Consider the following 16,637-nt stretch of genomic DNA (forward strand, 5'->3'; position numbering starts at 1 on the left):
TATTACTCCTATTATAATATTATTAGCTTTTTCGTTTAATTCAATCCAAATAGTTTCTGTGTGTGGCTCTGTTTTGATTCCCTCTTTGAGACTACATTTCAAATTGTCCCTAACATATATGGCTACTCCACCTCCTCGTCTAATATATCTATCTGTGTGAAATAGTTTAAATCCATATATTTGATATTCAGCTAATAGTTCTCTATTTTCTACATTCATCCACGTTTCGGTAAGTGCAATAATATCAATTTTTTCTGTGCAGACAAGAGCATTTAATTCGTTAATTTTATTTCTTAGACTTCTACTGTTAGTGTAATATACCCTAAGTGAATTGTTATTTTGCGGACCTTCTCTTTCCCTGATCGTTTTGCCAATTCCTTTCTCCCACAAACACATACTTTTATTACCTCCTTCCTCCAAATCAATTCCCATACCTCTATCTACTAACAGTTTAAACCCAAACAAACACCTCTAACCACTTCTTCTAGCGAGTTCGCAACAGCAACAACCCCAGCTCTCGATAGATGCACCCCATCACGAGCATACATTTCATTTCTTCCATAGAAGTGTTCCCAGTTGTCTATGAAAGATATTGCATTTGATTTGCAATATCTTTCCAGCCGGCAATTGACACCAAGTGCCCTCGATATCCATTCATTTCCCACTCCCTTTCTTGGAAGAATGCCACATATGATCGGGATTCCTCCCTTGCTCCTAACTAACTCTATGGCTGTTTTATACCTCTGAATCAGTTCCTCACTCCTGACTCGACCAACATCATTTCCTCCCACGCTAATGCAAATAATGGGATTGTTCCCATTACCAGCCATAATATCATTCATGTTGTTTATAATATCACCAATGCCAGCTCCGGGATAGCAAACCCTTAACCTGTTCCCCCTATCTCTAGCACAAAACGTTCTATCCAAATACCTTATCTGGGAATCTCCCACAACTAATGTTTGCTTAGGTACTTCCTTTACTTTCTGAGGGGCCTGCGCTTCCTTTCTCTTCGTTGCTTTCCCTTTTGCGCGATCCACAGTCTCTCCACAGCACTCGTCCTCCAAAACGTCAAATGAATTTGAAGTTGCTATGGCGTTTGAAGGCGGCTTTATCAAAGTCTTCTTAAGGCCCCTGTCTTTCGCAACTCTCCAAGACGAGGTCCCTTTACTGCTGGTCTCCTCCTTCGTTACTTCTCGTTGTTTTTTAAGCTGACGCACCTCCTCCCGCAGAGAGTCCAACTCTGTCCTCAGGGCTCCCACTAGAGTCACCAGGTCCTTCACTACAACTTCCATATTGCTATGACCTCAGAACTTTACATTTATCAGCATTAAACTGCATCTGCCAATCCTTCGACCATTTCAAAACCCTATCTAGATCAACTTGAAGTGATAGTGAGTCCTCCTCCGAATTAATTTCCCTACCGATTTTCGTATCATCGGCAAATTTGCAAATGTTGCTACTCAAACCTGAATCTAAATCATTTATATATATTATAAACAACAGAGGTCCCAGGACAGAGCCCTGAGGCACCCCACTTACAACATTTTCCCACTCTGACTTGACTCCATTTAAAATAACTCTCTGTTTCCTTTGGTATAGCCATGCCCTAATCCAGCTTAATATAGCACCCCCAATACCATGAGACTCTTACTTTTTAATCAGTCTTTCATGTGGCACTGTATCAAAAGCTTTGCTAAAGTCAAGGTACACAACATCGCAATCCTTACCACTATCAACTGCCTCAACAATGCTAGAATAAAAAGATAACAAATTTGTTAAACATGAACGGCCATTTATAAAACCATGTTGAGACTCAATTATTAATTTATGTTTATTAAGATGAAGACGAATTTTATTTGCTATTATAGATTCGAGCAACTTTCCCACAATAGACGTTAGGCTAATTGGTCGATAGTTAGACGCAAGTGATCTATCTCCTTTCTTAAAAACTGGTATCACATTAGCAACTTTCCAAAACTCTGGCACACTGCCTGACTCTATTGATTTATTAAATATGGTTGACAGTGGGTCACAAAGCTCCTCTTTGCATTCTTTAAGCACCCTGGCAAACACTTCATCCGGCCCTGGGGATTTGTTTGGTTTGAGTTTTACTATTTGTTTAAGAACATCCTCCCTGGTAACTGCTAAACTCGTCAACCTGTCCTCGTCCCCACCCACATAGACTTGTTCGGCTGTAGGCATATTGTTAAGTTCCTCTTTAGTAAATACAGATACAAAATATTTATTAAAAATACTACTCATCTCTTCATCACTATCTGTTATTTGACCTGTCTCAGTTTTTAATGGACCTATCCTTTCCCTAGTCTTAGTACGATATAACTGAAAAAAACCTTTAGGATTTGTCTTTGCTTGCCCTGCTATGCGAACTTCATAGTTTCTTTTTGCTTTCCTTATCTCTTTTTTAACATTTCTAACCAGTTGTACGAATTCCTGTTCTAAAGTGACCTCCCCATTTTTAATCCTTTTATACCAAGCTCTCTTTTTACCTATAAGGTTCTTCAAATTCTTTGTTATCCACTTTGGGTCATTGGTATTCGATCTATTCAATTTGTATGGTATACTACGTTCCTGTGCTTTGTTTAGAATATTCTTAAATAAGTTATATATTGAATCCACATCGAAATCCCCATTTACGTCACCTATCGCTGGGTTCATGTCTCGCTCCAAGACCGGCCCCCACCCCATACCCAAGACTTTCCATTCAATTTGACCCAAAAAATTTCTAAGGCTATTAAAATCAGCTTTTCGAAAATCTGGCACTTTAACAGAATTTTCTCCTACAGGTCTATTCCATTCTATGCTAAATCTGATTTCTTTGTGATCACTGTTCCGTAGCTCACTCCCTATTTCGATGTCATTAATTTGTGTTTCCCTGTTAGTTAACACTAAATCTAAAATACTTTTTTCCTGTGTTGGTTCCTTAATGTGTTGCGTAAGAAAGCAATCGTTAATTAATTCTAGAAAATCTTCTGCTTCACTATTCCCTGTTTTGTTCACCCAGTTTATTCCACTAAAATTAAAGTCACCCATGACGTAAATATTGTTAGATCTAGATGCCCTAGATATTTCATCCCATAGATGCTTTGCTTCCATTCTGTCTAAATTTGGTGGCCTATATATAACTCCTATTATAATATTATTTGCTTTCTCGTATAATTCTATCCAAATAGTTTCTGTGCGTGGCTCAGTTTTGATTCCCTCTTTGAGACTACATTTCAAATTGTCCCTAACATATAAGGCTACTCCCCCTCCTCGTCTAATATATCTATCTGTGTGAAATAGTTTAAATCCATTTATTTGATATTCAGCTAATAGTTCTCTATTTTCTACATTCATCCACGTTTCGGTAAGTGCAATAATATCTATTTTTTTCTGTGCAGACAAGAGCATTTAATTCGTTAATTTTATTTCTTAGACTTCTACTGTTAGTGTAATATACCTTAAGTGAATTGCTATTTTGAGGCCCTTCTCTTTCCCTGATCATTTTGCCAATTCCTTTCTCCCACAAACACGTACTTTTATTATCTCCTTCCTCCAAATCAATTCCCATACCTCTATCAGCTAACAGTTTAAACCCAAACAAACACCTCTAACCACTTCTTCCAACGAGTTCGCAACAGCAACAACCCCAGCTCTCGATAGATGCACCCCATCACGAGCATACATTCCATTTCTTCCATAGAAGTGTTCCCAGTTGTCTATGAAAGATATTGCATTTCATTTGCAATATCTTTCCAGCCGGCAATTGACACCAAGTGCCCTCGATATCCATTCATTTCCTACTCCCTTTCTTGGAAGAATGTCACATATGATCGGGCTTCCTCCCTTGCTCCTAACTAATTCAATGGCTGTCCTGAATCTCTGTATTAGTTCCTACTCCTAATTCGTCCAACATCATTACCCCCTGCACTAATACAAATAATGGGTTTGTTTCCATTTCCTGTCATAATATCATTCATGTTTCCAACAATATCACCAATTCCAGCTCCCGGATAGCAAACCCTTAATCTGTTCCCCCTATCTCTGGCACAAAACGTTCTGCCTAAATACCTCACCTGGGAATCTCCCACAACCAAAATTCGCTTCGATTCTCCCATTTCCTTTCGAGCAGTTTGAGGGACCTGCGCTTCAATGCTCCTCGTTACTTTGTCTTTGCCACCGCGTTGAACAACAGGTTCAACACAGCACTCGTCCTCTAATACGTCAAATGCGTTAAAAGTCCTTAGGTGTAGGCTATTAGTTGTCGGTTTTGCCAAGGTCTTCTTAAGACCCCTGTCTTTCACAACTTGCCAAGACGAGGACTTCTTAATACTGGTTTCGTCAGTCCTTCTTAATGAGGTCCCGTCAACACTGGCCTCCTCCTTCGTTTCCTCCCGAAGTCGTAGCCGTCGTACCTCCTCCCGCAGGGAATCCATCTCTGCTCTCAGAGCTCCAACCAGACTCACCAAATCTTTTACTAATCCTTCCATTATTGCAATAATAATGTTATTAGAATCGGAGCTCCAGCTAACACAACCTCTCACTGTGACTGCACCTGGAGTCATGTTCTTATAAATACTGTTAGGTCTAGATGCTCTAGATATTTCATCCTTTGCTTCCATTCTGTCTAAATTTCGTGGTCTATATATAACTCCTACTATAATATTATTTGCTTTTCGTTTAATTCTATCCAAATAGTTTCTGTGTGTGGCTCAGTTTTGATTCCCTCTTTGAGACTACATTTCAAGTTGTCCCTAACATATATGGCTACTCCCCCTCCTCATCTAATATATCTCTGTGTGAAATAGTTTAAATCCATTTATTTGATATTCAGCTAATAGTTCTATATTTTCTACATATAGATAGATTTACATTATTATTTACATTTTCTACATGTAAATAGGGTTTTGAAATGGCCAAAAGATTGGCAGATGCAGTTTAATGCTGATATATATAAAGTTTTGAGGCTAGGTAATGATGATAGAGTTACAAGATACGAACTAGATGGTGATGAGATTGCGAAGTCGGATTGCAAAAGGGATCTGGGAGTTATGATTAGTAAGAATTTAGAACCAAAGGATCAATGCATGAATGTTCGTAATAAGGCAAATAGAACAGTTCAATTCAGCTACCTTGTGTGGGCCGATTGCAGCTGCCTCGTATGGGCCGATACCAGCTGCTTCGTTTGGTCCAATAGTAGCTGCCTCGTATGGGCAAATAGCAGCTGCCTCGTATGAGCCAATAGCAGCTGCCTCGTATGGGCCAATAGGAGTTGCCTCGTATGGACCAGACAGTACACGAAACAATCGATATAAATTGGTTATGTTTAGATTTAGGAAAGACTTGGGTAAATACTGGTTCAGTAACAGGGTTGTTGATTTGTGGAACCAATTGCCACGTAATGTGGTGGAGGTGGGGTCCCTTGATTGTCTCAAGCGTGGGTTGGACATGTATATGAGTGGGAAAGGGTGGTTATAAATTGGAGCTGCCTCGTATAGAACATAAGAACAGGGGGCAATGGGTAAGGCAGCGTCTAGGATCATCCTGGGCGTAAATTAGAATCCTCGTCTCGGCCCTCGTGGATTTGTTTATGAATTGGCTTAGTTTAGATTTAGGAAAGACCTGGGTTAATAGTGGTCCGGTAACAGGGTTGTTGTTTTGTGGAACCAATTTCCGCGTAACATAATAGAAATAGGATCTCTTGATGATTTCAAGCGTAGGTTGGAAATATATATGAATGGGATTGGGTGAATATAAACAGGAGCTGCCTCGTATGGGTTAATAGGCCTTCTGCAATTTCCTTGATTCTTATTTTTTAAAAGACGTCCGCAGGTTTTACAGAATTAAGCACTCCCCCGTCGACAAATACACGTGGTCGTTAAAACCACGTCAGGTGTATGAGAATATAAGGCCTTCTGACTCTGCATGGGACCATTCTCAACACACCTCAGCCAGAGGCAACACCTTGGGTCTGCCACAACCTAGCCGTACCACCGGTCGGACTGCTCATTACAGCCTCATATTATCACGACGCGATCAGAAATTTTATATATTCTCCAACCTCTCATCAGCTGTGCATTAGTCACTATTCCTTGTCATATCCCAGTCAACTCTATTTACTGTGACAATGGAAGATGAAGAACTGATTTATGATGATGTTGATTGTAGCGACGACGATGACGAGAGCTCTGAATGTAGCAGAGACGAGGACACGTCAATTGAAACAAAGCTGGTGGAAATTAAAGCTTATGTCAGTAAAATGGAAGAAGTTCTGAAGGCAATTCGTCAAAGTCAAACAAAGGTGAAAAAACAAGTGACTTTGGATAAACCTCCAGGCGCTGCAGGAGCAACATTACCATTCAATATGTCTACTAAAGAAAAGATAGAAGTGGATGGTCGTTCCATATATGTGGGTAATGTTGACTATGGGACGACAGCTGAAGAACTTGCTCAACACTTTCAGGGATGTGGTTTCGTGAACAAAGTTACTATACTTACAAATAAATATAATGGCCACCCAAAGGGCTTCGCATATATGGAGTTTGCAGAAAAAGACTCAGTTGAGGTGGCCATGGCACTGGATGACTCACTCTTCAGAGGCCGGCAACTTAAGGTAAGGCCTAAGCGCTCAAACCGGCCAGGTATTACCACCAGCAATCGACCTCCTCCACGTGTCATAAGGGCTTTTGACCGTGGGCCACGAAACTTTTATTCTGGATATCGACCAATGAGACCACCATACAGAAGCCGGAAGGTCTTCTACAGCCCTTATTAATGGACATACATGGAAGAAATGCAGACGGTTGGAGATTCTGCTTTTCTATTGACTCTTTATATGTGCATAAATCAAATGATATAAATTTTTATTAGAAAATAGAAAAGCTATGTAAATAATCAATAAAGATTTATTAAAAATGTTTTGTTTTACATACCATTAATAGCGTTTAAATGAATAGGTGTAAACTTTATACATTATCCATAAGTTGATCCAATATATACATTTTAAATCGCAACCATTTCTTCAGATTTAGCACTTGTTGTTTTAGATTCAGTTACTGTGAACATAATGTCCATGTAGCATGGGCTATAGTGAGCCAGTAATTGACTTCCGTTATTCACGATAACCTTCTTACTGTGATATCTGGGTCAAGAATTTTTTTTTAAATTAAAAGAATCCGGTTAGTGAGGCCGTAACACCGATGAACACAATTATAGAACCAGTGAACACAACACGAGGATATCAAGGATAACAGCAATGTACTTATCTATCAGTGTCTACAGGGAAGTGAGGTCTAGCTCTATGCCCACTGGCCTTATTGTACCTGTATCATTACAACCAAGTTATTGTGACTTTCAAATTCTTTGCCAAATAGGGGCCTAAAGATCTGGATTTGAATCACTTTGCGTGACATTGAGCTAATAATTCCCTGTTTTCTGTTACTGAAGTAATATCAACTGTTTTTGTGCATGCATTAGCGTTTATATCGTTTAATTTATTTCTAAGTGTATGTGTAATGCACTTTAGAATATTGTTACTCTGAATATTGAAGCTAATCTTCACCTTTTTTCATTTTATTCAAACCTTTTTCCTATCGTGCATCATAACTCCCAGATCCCTTTTCGCAATCTTAACACCATCGCCCTAGTATCTTGTAACTATCATCATTACAGCCTCAAAACTTTACATTTATCAGCATTAAACTTCATCTGCGAATCTTTTGACCATTTCAAAAGTCAATTTAGATCTTCCTGAAATGATAGTGAGTCTTCTTCCGTGTTAATTTCCCTACCGATTTTTGTATCATGTGAAAATTTGCAGATATTGCTATTTGCAGATATTGCTACTCAAACCTGAATCTAAATCATTTATATGTTATAAACAACAGAGGTCCCAGGACAGAGCCTTGAGGCACTCCACTAACAACATTATCCCACTCTGACTTAACCCCATTTATACTGTTTCCTTTGGAATAGCCATGCCCTAATCCAACTTAATATAGCACCCCTAATACCATGAGCCTCTATTTTTTTTAATCAGTCTTTCATGTGGCACTGTATCAAAAGCTTTGCTAAAGGTTCACAGCATCACAATCCTTACCACTATCAGCTATGCTGGAATAAAAAGATAGCAAATTTGTTAAACATGAATGCCCGTTTGTAAAATCATGTTGCAACTCATTTAATAAGGGTGTGTGAACAAATCACACCCTTGTGGATTTGTTCATTTGATGCATCACGTTAGTGTGATCTCTGTGTGTGATGATGTAAGGGCGAAGGGGGAGAACGGCCTATTGACATAGCTCGGGTGCAGGGGGGTGGGGGGGGGGTTGTGTAAAATCCTGGTTTGTTCCTCGTAGAGGCTACGGGATCCAGTAAGTTCAGTAGAACTTCGGTTTCAACCCTTTTAACCCTGTCGTTGCTCAGTCGATTAAGGCAGTGTTTGGGATGCTCCCGGACGCAGGTTCGAATCCTCGTCACGGCCCTTGTGGATTTGTTCATTTGATGCATCACGTTAGTGTGATCTCTGTGTGTGAGGGTTGTTGATTTGTGGAACCAATTACCACGTAGCGTGGTGGGGGTCCCTCGATTGTTTCAAGCGCGGGTTGGACAAGTATATGAGTGGGATTGGGTGGTTATAGATAGGAGCTGCCTCGTATGGGCCAATAGGCCTTCTGCAGTTACCTTTGTTCTTATGTTCTTATAAAGATTGAAATGGGAGTTGACCACAACCACCCTCTGACACTCGCTTTACAATCTCAATTCATCATGGAATGTTACATAAGGCTAACCGAAACTATTTGGCTTCAACCTCGAACAGACATACAACCTCTGCATCTATATTCTGTCTTATAGATGCAGATGACTTTTAAAATGTAAATAATGGTAAGATTGTCAAAATGTAAGATTAATGGTTAAACTAGAATTAAGATTATCGATTAAAGCAATTTTCACACAATAAAATTAAGCTAATTGTCCAATAATTTAACGCAGGTGATCCGTTTATCTTTTAAAAGATTGGGACAATACTTGCAGTTCTCTATGATTAATTATTCTTAATTACAGTGTAAGCAAAACCACCCCTTCCAATATTAGGGTTAGCTGATTCATTTAATATAGCTTTAATCTTATTCATTTTCTGCTTCTCCTAATTTCCTCAAGATATATATCTCATAGCTAGTGATAATATATTAGTCCATTTTGTTGCCATCTTGTAAGCTTTAAGCTTACATGGTTCCCGGGGGTTGAGGGGGGGAGACCGACCTGTACGCTCTTAGAGGCTTGCTCAAGTGGGTGGAGGGAGGAAATTATCAGTGGAAAGCGCCAAGCCATTACGACTATATAGCACTCTGAAGGGATCAGGATAAGGATTTGGGAGGGTCGGAGAACAGAAATAGTTCCCAACGACTTGAACGGTCTGGGATTGAACGCTGACCTGCATGAAGCGAGACCGTTGCTCTACTGTCCAGTCCAAGTGATTGGGGTCAAGTAGGTGGAGTTCTACAAGATATCATTCTGATTAACCAGGCCATTTTCAACTATCTCTGTTTCCTCCTATGAATACCGGTTGTGCGGTCTCAGGCAGTGTTAATACCAAGGTGAGCACTCGGTACCTTAGATATGTTTAAATACTAGAAATAATAAGATGTTGTTGTTGTGGATTCTATGTTTTAGCCGTTTCGGGATTCAAAGAATTATTGCCATGGCTTCATTTTGTTATATTACGAGCTTTTTCATATTACATGAAGAACACATGCACGGTACACATAAAGAACACATGTGAGGTACGCATGATGTACACATGAAGAATACATGCACAGTACACATAAAGAACACATGCGCTGTACGCATGCTGAACACAAGCGTGGTACAAATGATGAACACATGTGAGGAACACATGAAAAACACTTGTGTGGTACACATGAAGAACACTTGTGCGGTTCACATGAAGTACACAAGAAGAACAAATGTGCGGCACACATGAAGAACACTTGTGTGGTACATATGAAGAACAAAGAAGAACGAAGCGAATTTTGGTTGTGGGACATTCCCAGGTGAGGTATTTAGACAGAACTTTTTGTGTCAGAGATAGGGGGAACAGATAAAGGGTTTGCTACCCTTAATCTGGAACTGGAATTGGTGATATTGTGGGAAACATGAATGATATTATGACGGGAAATGGGAACAAACCCATTATTTGTATTAATGCAGGGGGTAATGATGTTGGACGAGTTAGGAGTGAGGAACTAATACAGAGATTCAGGACAGCCATTGAATTAGTTAGGAGCAAGGGAGGAATCCCGATCATATGTGGCATTCTTCCAAGAAAGGGATTGGGTAATGAATGGATGTCGAGGGCACTTGGTGTCAATTGCCGGCTGGAAAGATAATGCAAATCAAATGCAATATCTTTCATAGACAACTGGGAACACTTCTATGGAAGAAATGAAATGTATGCTCGTGATGGGGTGCATCTATCGAGAGCTGGGGTTGTTGCTGTTGCGAACTCGTTGGAACCAGTGGTTAGAGGTGTTTGTTTGGGTTTAAACTGTTAGTAGATAGTGGTATGGGAATTGATTTGGAGGAAGGAGGTAATAAAAGTATGTGTTCGTGGGAGAAAAGAATTGGCAAAATGATCAGGGAAAGAAAAGGGCCTCAAAATAACAATTCACTTAGGGTATATTACACTAACAGTAGAAGTCTAAGAAATAAACGTAACGAATTAAATGCTCTTGTCTGCACAGAAAAAATAGATATTATTGCACTTACCGAAACGTGGATGAATGTAGAAAATAGAGAACTATAACTGAATATCAAATATATGGATTTAAACTATTTCACACAGATAGATATATTAGACGAGGAGGGGGAGTAGCCATATATGTTAGGGACAATTTGAAATGTAGTCTCAAAGAGGGAATCAAAACTGAGCCACACACAGAAACTATTTGGATAGAATTAAACGAAAAAGCAAATAATATTATAATAGGAGTTATATGTAGGCCACCAAATTTAGACAGAATGGAAGCAAAGCATCTATGGGATGAAATATCTAGAGCATCTAGATCTAGTTTAACAGTATTTATGTCATGGGTGACTTTAACTTTAGTGGAATAAACTGTTTGAACAAAACAGGGAATAGTGAAGCAGAAGATTTTCTAGAATTAATTGACGATTGCTTTCTTACGCAACACATTAAGGAACCAATGCGGGAAAATAATATTTTAGATTTAGTGTTAACTAACAGGGAAACAAATTAATGACATCGAAATAGGGAGTGAGCTAGGGAACAGTGATCACAAAGAAATCAGATTTAGCATAGAATGGAATAGACCTGTAGGAGAAAATTCTGTTAAAGTGCCAGATTTTCGAAAAGCTGATTTTAATAGCCTAAGAAAGTTTTTGGGTCAAATAAATTGGAAAGTCTTGGGTATGGGGTGTGGGCCGGTCTTGGAGCGAGACATGAATCACAGCGATAGGTGACGTAAAAGGGGATTTCGATGTGGATTTAATATATAACTTATTTAAGAATATTCTAAACAAAGCACAGGAATGTAGTATACCATACAAATTGAATAGATCGAATACTGATGACCCAAAGTGGATAACAAAGAATTGAAAGAACCTTATAGGTAAAAAGAGAGCTTGGTACAAAAGGATTAAGAATGGGGAAGTCAGTTTAGAACAGGAATTCATACAACTGGTTAGATATGTTAAAAAAGAGATTAGGAAAGCAAAAAGAAACTATGAAGTTCGCATAGCAGAGCAAGCAAAGTCAAATCCTAAAGGGTTTTTTCAGTTACATCGAACTAAGACAAGGGAAAGGATAGGTCCATTAAAAACTGAGACAGGTCAAATAACGGATAATGACAAGGAGATGAGTAGTATTTTTAACAAATATTTTATATCTGTATTTACTAAAGAGGAACTTAACAATATGCCTTCAGCCGAACAAGTCTATGTGGGTAGGGATGAGGACAGGTTGACTAGTTTAACAGTTACCAGGGAGGATGTAATTAAACAATTAGTAAAACTAAAACCAAACAAATCCCCAGTGCCGGATGAAGTGTTTGCCAGGGTGCTTAAAGAATGCAAAGAGAAGCTTTCCGAGCCACTGTCTACCATATTTAATAAATCAATAGAGTTAGGCAGAGTGCCAGAGTCATGGAAGGTAGCTAATGTGTTACCAATTTTTAAGAAAGGAAATAGATCACTTGCGTCAAACTATCGGCCAATTAGCCTAACGTCTATTGTGGGAAAGTTACTTGAATCAATAATTGCAAATTTCGATTCGTCGCCATCTTGAAAAACATAAATTAATAAATGAGTCGCAACATGGTTTTACAAATGGCCGTTCATGTTTAACAAATTTGCTAACTTTTTATTCCAGCATAGTTGAGGCAGTTGATAGTGGTAAGGATTGTGATGTTGTGTACCTTGACTTTAGCAAAGCTTTTGATACAGTGCCACATGAAAGACTAATTAAAAAAATAGAAGCTCATGGTATTGGGGGTGCCATATTAAGTTGGATTAGGGCATGGCTATTACAAAGGAAACAGAGAGTTAGTATAAATGGGGTTAAGTCAGAGTGGGATAATGTTGTTAGTCAGGGTTCTGTCCTGGGACCTATAATATATATAATGTTTATAATATATATAAATGATTTAGATTCAGGTTTGAGTAGCAACATCTGCAAATTTGCAGATGATAAAAAAATCGGTAGGGAAATCAACACGAAAGAAGACTCGCTATCACTTCAAGTTGATCTAAATTTAAAAAGGTCAAAAGACTGGCAGATGCAGTTTAATGCTAATAAATGTAAAGTTTTGAGGCTAGGTAATGATGATTGGAGTTACAAGATACGAGCTATATGGTGTTGAGATTGCGAAGTCGGAGTGGGAAAGGGATCTGGGAGTTATGATTAGTAAGAATTTAAAACAAAAGGATCAATGCATGAATGCTCGTAATAAGGCGAATAGGACACTGGGATTTATTAATCGAAGCGTTAGTAACAAGACACCTGGTGTGGTTCTTCAGCTATATCTTGCTCTGGTTAGGCCCCATTTAGATTATGCAGTTCAGTTTTGGTCGCCGTACTATAGAATGGATATAAATTCACTTGAACGTGTGCAGCGTAGGATGACTAAGTTAATTCCACAAATCAGAAGTCTTTCATATGAAGAAAGATTAATAAAGCTTAAATTGCATTCACTGGAAAGAGTTAGGGGTGACATGATAGAAGTTTACAAGTGGATGAATGGACGTAACAAAGGGGATATTAATAGGGTATTAAAAGTATCAACTCAAGACAGAACACGAAACAATGAGTATAAATTGGATAAGTATAGATTTAGGAAAGAGTTGGGTAAATACTGGTTCGGTAACAGGGTTGTTGATTTGTGGAACCAATTACCGCGTAACGTGGTGGAGGTGGGGTCTGTGGATTGTTTCAAGCGCGGGTTGGAGGAGTATATGAGTGGGATTGGGTGGTTATAGATAGGAGCTGCCTCGTATGGGCCAACAGGCCTTCTGCAGTTACCTTTGTTCTTATGTTCTTAACAAATGTGCGATACACATGAAGAACACTTGTACTCACCAATTTGTGCTTGCGGGGTTGTGCTCTGGCTCTTTGGTCCCGCCTATCAACATTCAATCAACTGATGTACAGATTCCCGAGCCTACTGGGCTCCATGGTATCTATATTTGAAACTGTGTATGGAATCAGCCTCCACCACATCACTGCTTAATGCATTCCACTTGTTAACTAATCTGACACTGAAAAAAATATTTATAAAGACCCAGTGACTCATTTGGGTACTCAGTTTCCACCTGTGTCACCTTGTTCGCGTACCACCCGTGTTAAACAGTTTATCCTTATCTACCCCGTCAATTCCCCTGAGAATTTTATTGGTAGTGATCATGTCTCCCCCTTACTCTTCTGTCTTCCAGTGTCGTGAGGTGCATTTCAAGCAGGCTTTCCTCGTAATTCATGCCTCTTAGTTCTGGGACTAGCCAAGTGGCATACCTCTGAACTTTTTCAAGCTTCGTCTTGTGCTTAACAAGGTATGGGGGCTCCATGCTGGGGCCGCATACTCCAGGATTGGTCTTACATATGTGGTACACAAGGTTCAGAATGATTCCTTACACAGGTTCCTGAAGGCTGTTATGATGTGAGCCAGCCTCGCATAGGCTGCAGATGCAATTCTTTATGTGGGCTTCAGGAGACAGGTTTGGTGTGATATCAACTTCTTGATCTTTCTCTCTGTCTGTTTCATGTAGTACTTCATCTCCTTTTCTGTATCCTGTATCTGGCCTCCTGTTTCCACAGCCTAATTTCATTACTTTGCATTTACTCGGGTTGAACTTTAGCAACCATTTGTTGGATCATTCATTCAGTCTGTCTAGGTCATCTTGAAGCCTCCTATTATCATCCTCTATTTTAATCCTCCTCATAATTTTCGCATCATCAGAAAACAGTGAGAGGAACGATTCCATAACCTCTGGGAGATCATTCACATATATCAGAAACATTATAATGGTCCAATGACTGAACATTGCGGGACTCCACTGCTATCTACCTCGTGGAATGAAAGTACACATTACCTCCAATGGAGTACCTACCCTTTCCCTTGTGCGATACACATGAAGAACACTTGTGCGTTACACATGACGAACACTTGCATGGTATACATAAAGAATACATGCGCGGTACGCACGACGAACACAAGCGTGGTACACATGAAGAATACATGCACAGTACACATGAAGAACACTTGTGTGGTACACATGAAGAATACATGCAGAGTACACATGAAGAATACATGCAGAGTACACATGAAGAACACTTGTGTGGTACACATGAAGAATACATGCAGAGTACACATGAAGAATACATGCAGAGTACACATGAAGAATACATGCAGAGTACACATGAAGAATACATGCAGAGTACACATGAAGAACACTTGTGTGGTACACATGAAGAATACATGCAGAGTACACATGAAGAACATTTGTGCGGTACACATGAAGAACACTTTTGCGGTACACATGAAGAACACTTGTGCAGAACACATGAAGAACACATGTGCAGTACACATGAAGAACACACGTGCAGTACACATGAAGAATACATGTGCGGTACACATGAAGAACACATGTGTAGTACACATGAAGAACACATGTGTAGTACACATGAAGAACACATGTGCGATATTCATGAAGAACACATGTGCGATATTCATGAAGAACACATGTGCAGTGCACATGTGCAGTACACATGAAGAACACATGTGCAGTGCACATGAAGAACACATGTGCGGTACAAATAAAGAACACATGTGCGGTACATATAAAGAACACTTGTGTAGTACATATAAAGAATACATGTGCGATACACATGAAGAACACATGTGCGGTACACATGAAGAAAACATGCGTAAAATTGGCGCAGCACACTCTTCAACGGAGCTAACATATGATGTGCACAAAATTTTAACTACAACCATGGAATCCCCCATGATTATTCCTCCATAGCCATCCCCCATGACCATCCTCCATAACCATTCCCCATGACCATCCCCTATGATTATCCCCCATGACCATTCCCCATGATTATCCCCCATGAACATCCCCCATTACCATGCCCCATGACCATCCCTCAAGGCTATCTCCCATCATCATCCCTCAAGACTATCCACCATGACCATGTTGGAAATTTCCAACACTTAATTACTAGCACTACTAACTTGCAGAGTAGTGAAATTAACATTATTTAGTTGATGCGCAATTCTGCCAGAAGCGTCCTAGTATTCATGGCGGTGTTGCGTCAGCCAGGTGGGCACAGGGAATATTTTCCCTGTGCCCAGGGAAATTAACATTATTACAGGGAATATTTTCCACTTATTAATGGATCGAGTAGAATCCAGCCTCATTTACCTTGCTTTATTAAGGATAATCATTTATTAGTAAGTTTACCTTTAGTTAATATACGTTCGTTTACGGGAAACAATTTATTCAGCTTCGATAAACTATCCCAGTGAATGAAATGGTAAGCCAACATTTCCACTCAAAATCTGTCTAGTTCATTTAACGTATTCTAAATTAATTGACATACAATATGAGAAAATATGTTATCGCATAATACATTTATTTATGACGTAAATATTCGTCAAAGCCATTTCCTTCCATATTCAATATTATTTGAATATTATAGTTTATACTCGGGATCCCAAGTCTGGGAGCTATTGCGCATGCGCAACCCGAGAGAAAGGAGACGAGAGGCTCGCCATATTTGCTAGCTACCAGCTAGGTGTTCCGAAGCGGCCTGACAATTATCTTGCGATTCTGCAAACATCCGGACTTCCCAGGACTTCAGATCGAGGGTGCACCTTATCCAAATCACGGGCACCAAGTTCGGCAGGCATTTTACTTCAATTTTTTATTGTTGAGCTCGATAATATGTATAAATGTAGGTGCCATGTCGTTAAGCTGCAGGCGATATAAAAACACAAACGTGAGTGCAGCTTCTACCCCTTCAATTATTTTAGATCTTGCATTTAAATGCGCGAATACTAGTTTGTAGTGGAAATTATAGAAGTTACTTATTTCAGCGTGGTGTATTCCAACTGAGGAAC

The 16,637-nt window shown here is 39.4% G+C and overlaps 1 pseudogene; it reads left to right on the forward strand.

The window, feature by feature from the left end:
• The first annotated feature begins 6,130 nt into the window (after window positions 1–6,130).
• LOC138363098 (polyadenylate-binding protein 2 pseudogene) lies at window positions 6,131–6,778 on the forward strand (annotated as a pseudogene).
• Window positions 6,779–16,637: the final 9,859 nt, after the last annotated feature.

This window comes from Procambarus clarkii, chromosome 10, assembly GCF_040958095.1.
Source record: "Procambarus clarkii isolate CNS0578487 chromosome 10, FALCON_Pclarkii_2.0, whole genome shotgun sequence".
Classification (NCBI taxonomy): Eukaryota; Metazoa; Arthropoda; class Malacostraca; order Decapoda; family Cambaridae; genus Procambarus; species Procambarus clarkii.